Genomic DNA, 13,170 nt, shown 5'->3' on the forward strand with positions numbered 1-13,170 from the left:
CACTGTGCCACTGCCTGGTCAGACTTTTAAATTTTAACCATTCTATGGATGTGTAGTAGTATTTTATTGTGATTTTAATGTGCATTTCTCTAATATATAATGATGTTGAGCATTTTTTTAAAATTTATTCATTTTTAGAGAGAGAGGAGAGAGAGAGTGAAGGAGGGGAGAGGAGCAGGAAGCATCAACTCCCATATGTGCCTTGACCAGGCAAGCCCAGGGCTTTGAACCGGCGACCTCAGCGTTCCAGGTCATTGCTCTAACCACTGCGCCACCACAGGTCAAGTGTGTGTTGAGCACATTTTATTGTGTTTTCATTCCATCCATGTATCTTATTTGGTGAAGACTCTGTTCAAACTGTGTGCCCAATTTTTAAAAATTGGGCTGTTTGTTCTCTTATTATTGAGTTTTGAGATACCTTTGTATATTCTGGACTCAAGCCTTTCATCAGATATATGCTTTGCAAATATTTTCTTTTAGTCTGTGATTTTAGGTCTGTGATGCACTTTGAGGTAATGTTTGTATATGGGGCAAGATATGGATCCAAGTTTATTTTTTTTAATCCAATTGTTCCAGCAACATTTTATTTATTTATTTAGTGACAGAGACAGAGAGAGGGACAAATAGGGACAGACAGACAGGAAGGGAGAGAGATGAGAAGCATCAGTTCTTCTTTGTGGCACCTTAGTTTCTCATTGATTGCTTTCTGATATGTGCCTTGACGGGGGGGGGATACAGCAGAGCGAGTGACCCCTTGCTCAATCCTTGCTCAATCCAGTGATGTTGGGCTCAAGCTGGCGAGCCTTGCTCAAACCAGATGAACCTGCGCTCAAGCTGGTGACCTCGGGGTTTCGAACCTGGGTCCTCCACATCCCAGTCTGACACTCTAACCACTACGCCACCACCTGGTCAGGCTAGCAACATTTTTTTTTTAATTTTATTTTTTAGAATTTTGTAAAGATTTAATTAGAAAGAGACCGCTATTGCTCTTATCATCCTTTCTATGATAAAATGATTTTAACTTTTTAAACTTTATGGGTTGAGATATAGGTCAATAGTAACTTCAGAGCTCTACAATAGGACATTATTAGCATTTGAGAACAATATTCACTTTTGAGAACAATAACTATGTAGTAGTGGGTAAAAGGTTAATTTTAAAATGTCCTTAAATATGTACATGTATTCTACTAATTCATGAAGCTAGAGAAGCATTTATTCACTAATAAATTTTGTTTTCTCTGATTGATTTAAAATCTTTTCATCTTGCTTGACATTTCTTTCTACAGCTAAGCTTGACATTTCTTTCTGCAGCTAAACTAGAAATTTATATTTTTTCCTTCTAAAAAATATAGTAATTTTTTTTTTTTTTACAGAGACAGAGAGAGAGTTAGAGAGAAGGATAGACAGGGACAGACAGACAGGAACGCAAGAGAGATGAGAAGCATCAATCATCAGTTTTTTGTTGGACACCTTAGTTGTTCATTGATTGCTTTCTCATACGTGCCTTGACCATGGGCCTTCAGCAGGACGAGTAACCCCTTGCCCGAGCCAGCGACCTTGGGTCCAAGCTGGTGAGCTTTTGCTCAAACCAGATGAGCCTACGCTCAAGCTGGCGACCTCGGGGTCTCGAACCTGGGTCCTCCTCATCCCAGTCTGAAGCTCTATCTGCTGCGCCACCGCCTGGTCAGGCAATGATATTCTTTTTTATAAATTGCCCTCTCAGATTTTCTTGTCAGCCTGTTTTAAGTAAATTCACGTGTTTAATATACTTGCTCACAGTTTGGCCCATACCAGATTGTTGTTTAATCCAAATATCTGAGCAGCAAACTGAGCTGATCCTTCTGGAGAAAGGATGGTGGAACAGCTAAGACCACTGGGTAGTTGAAGAGAAGACCACACATCTTGAGCTTTCCAGTCTGGAATGAGGGGAGGACAGCTGATAACTGGATATGCAGTGTCACCAGCATCACTGGTCCTAAACCATTGCTTCTGCCTGCCACTGCCACAAATACTGTAGGAATGCCATTCCCTTCATACTCAGATTTAATCCTTGGAGTTTCATCTGGTCCTTTATGGGCAGAGGTTACCTGAAGTTTGTGTGGAATGCCAAACTTTCCACAAGTCTTCTTGATTTTTTCACAGTGATTGAGATCAGAAGTGGGGCCCATCAATGCTACAATCCTGCACTGACTTTCTGGTTTCAGAAGCAACTCGACTCTCTCAGCAACCCACTCAAAATTTTTCTTCACCATCTGGAACCCTTCAGAAGTTACTTCTTTGAGGTCACAATATGACTGTTCGTCTTTCTGTTGGCTTCAATCTCCTGATGGCCAGAGTCTCCAGGAATCGTTATCAATAACATCAGTAAGAACAGTTTCTTCCGTGGTGACATAAACACCAAATTCAATCTTCAGATCAACCAGTGTACAGTCCTGGGGCAACCAGGATTTCTCCAATATTTCAAAAATAGTCTGTGTAGCATCACTCATGATATCTATTTCATTTTGGCCTATAACAAGTCCAGCAAAGCACAATTCTGCAGCAATGAGCTGTTTCTCAGACCACTGGGGTCATTATTGACATCATCCTTAAAAAATATCTCCACTTTAGGAGGGTAAAACTTGTACCCTTCCTTGACACCAGGATTTCTTTTGAGAAAAAACCCAGTTGCTATTCTTTTACAAACCAATTCAATTGGAATCATGTCACACTTAGGTGCAATGAAAGCTGTCTCTTCACATTTTCTGGTGAAAGCAATTTTGATACCTGTTTCCTGTAACAATGAAAAATACAACTAGTAATTTTATTTGAGATTGCAGCTTTTCCTTCCAGGTGATTCTTTCTGGCTGCACTTCCCGCTGTAATCTGGTCCTTGGATTGCAGAATGACTTTTCCTGGACTGTCTAACAATTAATTGACTTCTTTTGTTTTACCCTCACAGAGTTTTTTTTACCAATGTTTAATACCTCAGCGGTCACCATTATCCTGGCTGAGCTGGAGGCTGAGGCTGCACTTGGAGATGCTGAACTCTGGAAAAGAGGAGTAGTCACAGAGGCTCAAGGGGTGGGGAGGGAGGCGTGGCCCACAGACCCTCAGGGCCAGGAGGTCACCCAGAACTCGCGTTCTAGTCCGGACCACAGTGGAATCTCGGGGTCTTTGCCCACCGAGATTACGACTGTGGTTACAAGTGGTTTCTCCAAGGATTCCTTTCCAGTAACATTTTTTAGAGTGACTATCTTCTCTCCACAGGATTGTCTTTGCACCGTTGTCAAAAAATAACTTATCCATATATGTGTGGCTGTATTTCTGAACTCTATTCTGTTCTATTTATTTATTTATTTATTTTTACCATACCACATTGTCTTGACTACTGTAATTTTATAAATCTTGACACCAGATAGTGTTAATTCTACAATTTTATTCTTTTTTTTTTTTTATCAAAGTTGAATTGCCCATTCTTGGTTCTTTGCATTTCTTATGAATTTTAGAATCAGCTTGTCAATTTACTCAAAAGAGTTTACATGAATTTTTATTAAGATTTTAATGGGAAGATTTCACATCTTAAAAATAGAGTCATCCACACATGAACAAAGTATATCTCTTGTTTAATTTCTCTTAGCAATATTTTGTAGTTTTCCTGTACGGGTCTAGCACATTTTTGTAACATTTTATCCTAAGTACTTTATATTTTATATTAGTGTTTTTTATTTCAATATCTGAGTGTTGTTAGTATGTAAAAAATACAATTGTTGTATACTTTTCTCATGTCCTTCAACCTTGCTAAACTTACTAGTTCTAGTAGAGTTTTGTATATTGCATTGGATATTCTACATAAATGATCATGTTATCTGTGAATGAAGACTTTCTTTCCAACTGGAAGCTGTTTCATTCTTCGTGTTTACTGAATTAAATAAAACCTTCAGTATAATGTTAAATAGGAATAGTGTGAGTAGATAAATGTCTTGTTACTGATTTTAGGGGAAAAGCATTCATTCAGTCATTCACCATTAAGTATAATGTTAGATGTAGATTTTTTGTAAATGCATTTTAACAAATTGAGGAAGTTTTCTTCTATCTCAATTTGCTGAGAGGTTTTTTTATTTAAAGTTTTACTTATTAATTTTACAGAGATGGGGGGAGTGAGAAGTATCAACTCATAGTTGCTTCATTTTATTTGTTCATTGCTTGCTGTTGTGTGTGCCTTGGCCAGGCAAAACAGGGTTTCAAACCAGCAACCTCAGCCATACAGGTCACTGTTCTAGGCACTGCACAGGCCAGGCAAGACACTGTAGTTTTTAAATCTCCTATTGCACAATCACTTGTTAACGAAGCTTTTGGAAGCCATTTCTGATGCTTTCTTTACATTGCAGCTTCTCTTTCCTGCCTGTAAATGGGATCTGGACTATGCACGCTTCATCCCTCCCTAATCACTTACCTAAATCTATCCTTGTCCCTAATGGTGTTTCAGTCTGTTCCTTGCCTTACTGAGTTTTAGTCTAAATTAATTACATAGTTAGCCCCATTGTTTGTACATTTTGTTGTTGTTTTATAATTACCTTTTTCTGGTCCCTGACAGCTTGACCATGCTACTTGCTTTATCTTACTACAATTCCAACTTGTCTGCATAAGTAAACTAATTTGGTGTCTATCAGAATTTTTAGGCAGGTCTAAGAGAGAAGGCTGCACTGGTTGATAACTTCTCACTGGTTTTGAAGGTCATTATTACAATTAAATCAAAGACTGTAATGCCTGAAAAGCAGTATGCTAGGCACTGGGGAGGAGGCCAAAAGATGAAAAGCCGTGGCTCTTAGTCTCAAATAGCTTACTGTCTAGTGAGGGAAAGAGAAACATTAACAATTAAGTTGAATATAAGTTTAAATAAGAAAATATACCTCCCCAAAACAATATGGTTGTATAGAGAGGAGAGGCCAGATGAGGATAGGGCAGACTTTACAAAGGAGTTGGAATAAAATATATATTAATAAGAGTACATGTGAATATAGAACTATGTATAGATACTGTTCTAACTACTTTAACCATATTAACTCATTTTAAAAGATATAAGTTGGTTTTTAATATATAACTCTAGAGGGAAAAGCACAAGTCAAAGCCAAAAGCCTAACACAACTTTTTTTTTTTTTTTTTTTTTTTTTGTAAAAAAGAGAGGTTGGGCTAATATTATCTCATTTTCAAATTGACCAGGAAAGGCTTTAGATTAGACTAAGTGGAGAAATAAGACATTGGCTGAATAAAGGTACCCAGAAACCTTTTACCTGGTCTATTCTCTGTGCTACAAAAAACTAGATTATGGAGGTACTTTATCTACTATAATGTCAACCTAGCCTTAACTTTTCTTTCATAAATCTCAATAAATAGTAAAGGTCTTTTTCCCATTCAAAGAAGGTAAGTATTTTGAGGGTGTGTTGCTACGGACCATTTAAAACAAGAAGTATAAGAGAAAGGAAGGCTACCTTCCCGAGTCATGAAACACAGGAACAAATGTTAAGCACTTGGGTGGTGGCAACGAAAGCAGGGGTTTAGTATTTCATCACAGAATGCAAGAGCGTAATCTCCATGTATACATTTAGAGAAGACAAGATATTTAGACAATTTATCTAACACTACTAAGGGAATTGGTATTGAACAATGGATTAAACTTAATTCAGCTAATATATTTGACCAGATGCAGTTAGAATAGCCTTTCAGGTAGCTAAATAAGCAGGAGGTGGAATATATAGCTCTGTTAATTTTGGTTAATTTCAAACTACTGGATCGTGCCTGTGACCAAGCAAGCTGTTATTTTAAGAGCTGGACCAGCCCTCCCATTTATAGTGCTATGAATCCCTGAGGTATATAAATTAAAGCTGGCCACTTAACAGAGATCTCTTTGGGACCATTTATATGAAATGAAAAATAGGGTTAAATTTAAAAAAAAATTAAATCTAGAGAAGTTTCCCAGAAGTTATGTATAAACCTTCATTTGGTACATTTTCCATTTGAGTTCTGGTGGATGGGAGCCAATAGGTTGCTGAAGCCACCACCACATTCTGCAATATACTCAGTACTTAAATGCTTAGTACTTGAATATTTCATAATTTTGGCTGGGTATACAGCAGCATATTTCAAGCCAACTGAAAATAATGAAAGAGAGAAAGCTTTTGTAGGCAAAAACACCAATTTTAATAAGACACTAGAATCCCATGTTGTTTTGATACCAATCCCCCAGTTTTTGAGCACATGAGAAGAACTGTCTATCTTTGATGGCTTTGGAGAAAAATATATATGTAATCTTTGAGAATGAACGTACGCATTTATTCTCCTTTGTTTTTTTTTTTTAAATCTTGAGACGTAAGCGGTTTGGCAAAAAGACAATATTAATGCATACTTACAATAGCTAAAAAGCCAATTCAGAAAGCCAGTAATATAAACCAGAATAGACAGATGTGTCATTTTGCACATTGCTTTGCTGTTGCTCTCTCTGTAAAGTGATACATTCATAATGTTCTTGGAAGGGTGATGAATTGAGAAAAATTGTCTTGTGGTGAGATTCTGAATTTTAGTGCAATTATTCTCAGGTTTAGGAGGGACGCTTCCCATCAGCAGTCTCTTCACAGACCCACCCAGCGAGTTACCAAGACATAAACTTGGGCATTTTTGTAGACAGAAGTCCAGAAAACCAAAGGCAAGAGATAAAGGAAATGGTGCAATTTCTTTGGATGCCATTGGCCGCTGTCTAGTCCTTGTTTATATTCTTTCTCACTGGTTACATTAAAAGGAAAAACTGGATACTATTGGAAAACAAAATTCTCAAGACCTTCATAAACTCAGGATTTATAAACTGAAGAGGAGATTTCAGGGCAATGACAGGACTTTTAATAAAGGAAAATAGAATACCAAACCAGAAATTTGAAAATCGAAGAAATTCTTCGTGTTGATGAAAGGTATAGATATGGAGATTTAAGGAGCTAAAGGAACTGATTTCCCATGAAGCATCCTAGATCTTCCTGGAATCATTCTTTTCCTGGTATTCCTGTGGAATACAATTTCATTCTTTCCCTGTTCTTGAAATTCCTGGCACTATGTCTCATTTGGCAATTGGGACTAATTACATTCTCTTGTTCATTATAATTAGAGAACGTGTTTCGTTTTGAAACATAAAATTTATATTTATTCAGAATTACTATATTGCCACTATGAACCAATTTGCTGTCATTAGGTTTAAATAAAAATATATTTATGAGTCATGTAATTTTAGTTCAAACAGAAATTCTATGACTAGAATTTAATTTAAGAAATAGAAAATTCACCAGCTCTGGCAACAACCCACTGGGATATGCTTGGGGATTTAGATTCATTTCTTTTCTTTTCTTTTTCTTTTTCTTTTTTTTTTTTTTGCTTTCACATTTGCCTAGGTCAAGTTAAGCAATATGGTATAGGAAAAAGAGGAAAAAACTAGGAGTCAGAGAAACCCGGTTTCTCATCCAGAGTTGGCCACTCATTAGCAGAGTGACACCGGGCAAATTACTTAACTTTAATGAGCCTCAGTTTTAAAATTCATATAATAGGGATAATAGCACCTATTCTTCATTCCTCATAGGCTAATTGTGAGAATCAAAAGAAATAATGTGGTTGAAAGTTCTGCGTAAAGAATAAGCATTTAAATGGGAGGGATTATTCCCATGTACAAAGGTATTTATAACTATTAAGTAATTACTGCCAGAATTTTAAAACGTAAGTCTGATCATGCAGTTTCCCCCAATTAAACTCCAATTAAACTCTGTTTACCATAAAATAAGCTTGAAACACTTTATCATGGCATTAAAAAGAAATCTTAAACAAATTTTGCAACTCTTTCACTTCTTTCCCTGTGTCCCACAAAGACATTCCTCAGCCACACTGACCTCAATGTTCTGCAAGCAAAGCACACTCTCACATTGCCAGCGCTCTGCTCAGGCCATTCCCTTTGTTTGCCAGGTATTCACCTGTCGAGACTCAAATGGAAGGTTGTAGAGAATGATGGTCAAGAGTAGTTGCAGTAAACCAAATGCAGGTTCAAATTACTACTCTTTCTTATTAGTTAGTGTGGCATTGGGCAAATTAAATTATTTTACTTTACCTCAGTTTCTTTATCTGAAAAATGGGAAGTATAATACCTATCTCAGGTTTGTTGTGAAAATTATATGAAATCATATACATAAAGAGCATATTATAATGCCATGTAAGTGGTCAATGAATGGTAGCTAATTACTTTTATAACTTTAAAATGTTGCTTTTTCTTTTTTTTTTAAACAGTGGTACTTTATTAAAATACTGAGTTTATTTCACATGTATATTTCTGTCTCCCCACCATTTCCATCTGTCTGACCACCATTACTACTATGTCCTATCATAACATTCCATACATACTTAACACCAAGCAAAGGGTGGAGTTCCATCTTTAAAAACTAAACAGGTGGCGCAGTGGATAAAGCCTTGACTTGGAATGCTGAGGTCGCCGGTTCGAAACCCTGGGCTTGCCTGGTCAAGGCACATATGGGAGTTGATGCTTCCAGCTCCTCCCCCTTCTCTCTCTGTCTCTCTAAAAATGAATAAATAAAATTAAAAAAAAATTAAAAAAAAAACTAAACAGGCATTTTGGACAACACATTCTTGGCAATGGAACCTGGACAATGTTTATCAGACACGGTAGGGAAAGTTCTCACTCTGCATTATAAAAAGGACAACCAGATATCAACTCTTACAGAAATGAAATAAGACAGAAAATTTTAACAAACTGTTTAAACTCTTTTCTTAAAGAGACTTCCTCCACTGCCAGAGATCTTGAATAGCCTCCTGGTCAGTCATCCGGAAGCAATTCTTCACGTAATTGATGAACTTGGCTTCCACTTTAGGAAGAGAACCACCTTTTTCTATACTTGCTTGCATTTTTGCTTTAATGTCTTCTACAGAACTAGGTCCTTTCGGTGTTTTAGGAGTTCTTTTCTGTTTTTTGAAGGATTTCTGACTTTTTGATCTTGGTGTTGGTTTTGAGTCTTTTCCATTCTGGTTTGATTTTTGTGCATTTTTGGCTGGAGTATCTCATATAGATTTCTTTACTGGAGCTTTTTCTTCAGCTTCCTCATCCTCAAAATCATCGTCATCCTCAGCAGCAAGTTTTACTTTTTTCTGTGGCACCTTGCTACCGCTTCCAGGGGCAGATTGCTTCCCAGAGATACCTGAGAGTTTCACGTCCTCCTCGTCTTCATCTTCTGACTCTGCATCTTCCTCCACAGCTGCTACGTGCTGTCCACTAATATGCACAAGCCCTGAACCACACTTCAACCATAAGACCACAGGTGGTGTTATTTCAAAGCCACCAAGGGAAACGTTGGCTGTACAGACATTTTCAAAGTTATCAGTGTTACTTTAATTAAACTGCCTTCATAATTCATTGCCTCTGCTTCAACAATGTGCAATTCATCCTTTGCACTAGCGCCTAACCGTTCATAAGGATAATTGGTGCTCATTTTCATCATTATCCACCTTGAAGTGATAATCTTTGTTGGCCTTTAGTTCACACTGAAAAGATAGTTCTGGGGGCCTCAGAGGGCTCATGTTCATGTCCATCGAATCTTCCATGGGGTGCTAGCATGCACTTAGGTGGCAGAGAAGGCGGACGAAGATGTATGACTGCCTGTTCCTCAGAACAGACACGCAGGACGGAATCGCACCAGGGAGAAATGTTGCTTTTTCTGTGAAACCTTTCCTAACGCTATCAGGCAGAGTTATCCCTTTTGGTTCATAGAACTTTTATACATACCCTAATATCACTATAGGTATATGTCATACATGGCCTTTTAAATGATATTCCTCTTCTTATATTCATTGTCTTTTTATTGTGAATTATAATAATTCCAGAAAGGTCTTTACCATAAAAGTATATAATGGACAATTATAAAGTGAAACTCAAGTGACCACCTATGTTGGATCATTTTATTTTTAAATTGATTACTCTGGGAACTGTGTTTCCCAGAGTCCCCTTTTCTGCATGGCTCTGCTTTAGTGTTGGCCAGAGGAGAAGCGCATGTGAGATTTAGGAGGCAAAGGTGAAACAGCATCCACTTCTTGTTGGTTCCAACTCATCCTTGCTCTTCTCTGGTCCATGTACAGCTTCCTCCTGGTAGTGGCCCGTGCCCATTCCCAGGTGTTTGGCTGCAGAGCTACAGAGGCTATAGCTTCCCATAGACTTCTTCACTAGCTATTCCTTTGCAGTCCTATTATAGCAGCTGGATTTGTGTGGCTTCTCCAATAGATCGGTTGGTAACTCCTCTGGTCCTCTAAATCCCTTCTGAAGAACTTCACTTCCCCATCTCATCCTATTATTATCTAAGGTCGAATTCCTATAATAAATCTCTCTTCATAATCCAAAGTGGTCTGCTTTCCTGATTAAACCATGAGTAAATACATTATTATCCAGGTTAAGAAATAGGATTCACTAACACCCTAGTAGTCTCCCATATGTCCCTTCCTGGTCACGCTCTTCTCCTTTCTCCCACATGCCCTGACTTTCATGGTAACGACTATCTAGCTTTTCCTTATATTTTATCACATATATGTGCATGCATTCCTGTAATATATAGTTTAGTTTCATCTCTTTTTGAACTTTATAGAACTGGACTTGTATGTTCTGTGCCACATATCTTTCACTCAATATTAAGTTTTTATGATTCATTCATGTTGCTATGTATAGCCATAGTTCACTAATTTTAACAATATGCCATAATTCATATATTCTCTCTCTCTCTCTCTCTCTCTCTCTCTCTCTCTCTCTATGAGAGGGACAGACAGAGACAAACAGGCAGAAAGGAAGAAAAATGAGAAGCATCAATTCTTTATTATGGCACCTTAGTTGTTCATTGATTGCTTTCTCATATGTGCCTTGACCAGGGGGCTACAGCAGAGTGAGTGACCCCTTGCTCAAACCAGCGACCATGGGGTCATGTCTATGATCCTGCACTCAAGCTAGTGACCCTGCGGTCAAGCCAGATGAGCCCGTGCTCAGGCTAGCGACCTCAGGGTTTCGAACCTGGGTCCTCTGCATCTCAGTCTGATGCTCTATCCACTGCACCACTGACTAGTCAAACTATTCTTTTAAACTGTTTATATGTTTCTCTTCCCCACTTGTTTAACATTGACTAAGTCTTATTTATTTTTGCATACTCCTACCATTCCAAATCTGTTCAACCCAACATAAAACACTGGGCTTACTGACGACTAGGACTTCAATACTGAGTTATAATCTACTGTGTTTATCTTTTTTTTTTTTTTTTTTTTCATTTTTCTGAAGCTGGAAACAGGGAGAGACAGTCAGACAGACTCCCGCATGCGCCCGACCGGGATCCACCCGGCACGCCCACCATGGGGCAACGCTCTGCCCACCAGGGGGCGATGCTCTGCCCATCCTGGGCGTCACCATGTTGCGACCAGAGCCACTCTAGCGCCTGGGGCAGAGGCCACAGAGCCATCCCCAGCGCCGGGCCATGTTTGCTCCAATGGAGCCTTGGCTGCGGGAGGGGAAGAGAGAGACAGAGAGGAAAGCGCGGCGGAGGGGTGGAGAAGCAAATGGGCGCTTCTCCTGTGTGCCCTGGCCGGGAATCGAACCCGGGTCCTCCGCACGTTAGGCCGACGCTCTACCGCTGAGCCAACCGGCCAGGGCAATCCACTGTGTTTTTTTAATGATCATTTTCTTCCTCTTATGCAACAACTATTTCAAAAAGTTCCCATTGTCCATAAAGCTTAAACTCTCTTTCCTCCCCTTTACTTTCAGCAGGTGGCTCCTCTGACTACTCAGAAAAAAATAGATGTTACCAGATATGAACTCCTTTGACTGTGCCTACCTGCACCCATATCCATCTTTTCCTCCTTTTCTATTATTACAGTGAAAAAGGTGCCTTTCCTATTATTCAAGATTATTTCTTCTGTGTGTGCAAGGAATTCCATTCCTGCCTCATTCTCAGAGCTTTTATTGACTATCTTGTCTCTTTCCTTTATATTTAGCTATTCCTTCTAGTATTTAAACTTGCTCAAGTCTCCTGTATCTTAAGAAAAATATGTATTTGTCTATCCACCAACCATAGCTGTTTTCAGCTACCATACTCTCTTCTTTCTAACAATCAAACTTCTTGAAAGAGTGGTCTAATTCAATGCTTCCATATTTTAGCTATTGTGAATAATGCTGCTATGAATATGTATGTACAAATGTCTCTTTGAGACACTGCTTTCAGTTCTTTGGGGTGTATACCCAGAAGTAGAAATCCTGGATCATGTGGTAATTCTAGTTTTAATTTTTTTGAGGAACCATCAAACTGTTTCCACAGTGGCTGTACCATTTTACATCCCATGAGTAGTGTGCAAGGGTTCCTCATCAACACTTGTTGTTTTCTATTTTTTTAAGATAGCCATCTTAATGGGTTTGAGGTATTATCTCATTTAGTTTTGATTTGAATTTCCTTGATGATTAGTGAAGTTGAGCATCTTTTCATGTGATTAAATACCATTTGTATAACTTTGGAGAAATGTCTATTCAAGTCCTTTGTCAGTTTTTGAATTAGGTTGTTTGGGTTTTTGTTATTGAGTTTTAGGAGTTCTCACTCACAACACATTAAATAAGAGGGTTTTACTGTACAAGATTTTCACTCTGATTTGATTTCATTGCTGTTGCTGATGACTCGCAAATCTATAATTCCAAGTCCAATCTTTGTTCTGAGACACACACTTGTATATCCAGCTGCCTACTTACCACTTTTACTTGGATACATGTCTGACACCTCAAACATAGTGTATCCAAATGTGAAGTGATCACCTCTCCCCACTGACTACCATTCCTTCTCCATTGTCCCCAGCTTGGTGAGTGACACCATCACATTCCTAATTTCCAAACTAACAATTTGATAATCATCTATAACTCTTCCCTGTCCTTATGAATGATGTTCAATAGATCTTTAAGTTCTGTTCCTTTTCCTTGAGCATTTCTCAAATCCATGTACTTTTCTCCATTCATATTACCATTATTCTCTCCTATTTTTCCCCCCTTCTTTTCTAAGTGAGAGGAGGGGAGATAGAGAGACAGACTCCCGCATGTGCCTGACCAGGATTCGCTGGCAACCCCACATCTGGGGCCAGTGCTCTGTC

General features: G+C 38.4%; 1 non-coding gene and 2 pseudogenes across 1 annotated transcript; all 3 read right to left on the reverse strand.

The window, feature by feature from the left end:
* Positions 1-1,704: 1,704 nt before the first annotated feature.
* Positions 1,705-2,996, reverse strand: LOC136393597 (bifunctional phosphoribosylaminoimidazole carboxylase/phosphoribosylaminoimidazole succinocarboxamide synthetase pseudogene; annotated as a pseudogene).
* A 5,674-nt stretch (positions 2,997-8,670) lies between these two features.
* On the reverse strand, positions 8,671-9,618 carry LOC136393598 (nucleophosmin-like; annotated as a pseudogene).
* Positions 9,619-11,619: 2,001 nt separating this feature from the next.
* TRNAV-AAC (transfer RNA valine (anticodon AAC)) lies at positions 11,620-11,695 on the reverse strand. The gene has a single exon. It is a non-coding gene; the product is annotated as a tRNA-Val (tRNA).
* Positions 11,696-13,170: the final 1,475 nt, after the last annotated feature.

This window comes from Saccopteryx leptura, chromosome 2 (genome assembly GCF_036850995.1).
Source record: "Saccopteryx leptura isolate mSacLep1 chromosome 2, mSacLep1_pri_phased_curated, whole genome shotgun sequence".
Taxonomy (NCBI): Eukaryota; Metazoa; Chordata; class Mammalia; order Chiroptera; family Emballonuridae; genus Saccopteryx; species Saccopteryx leptura.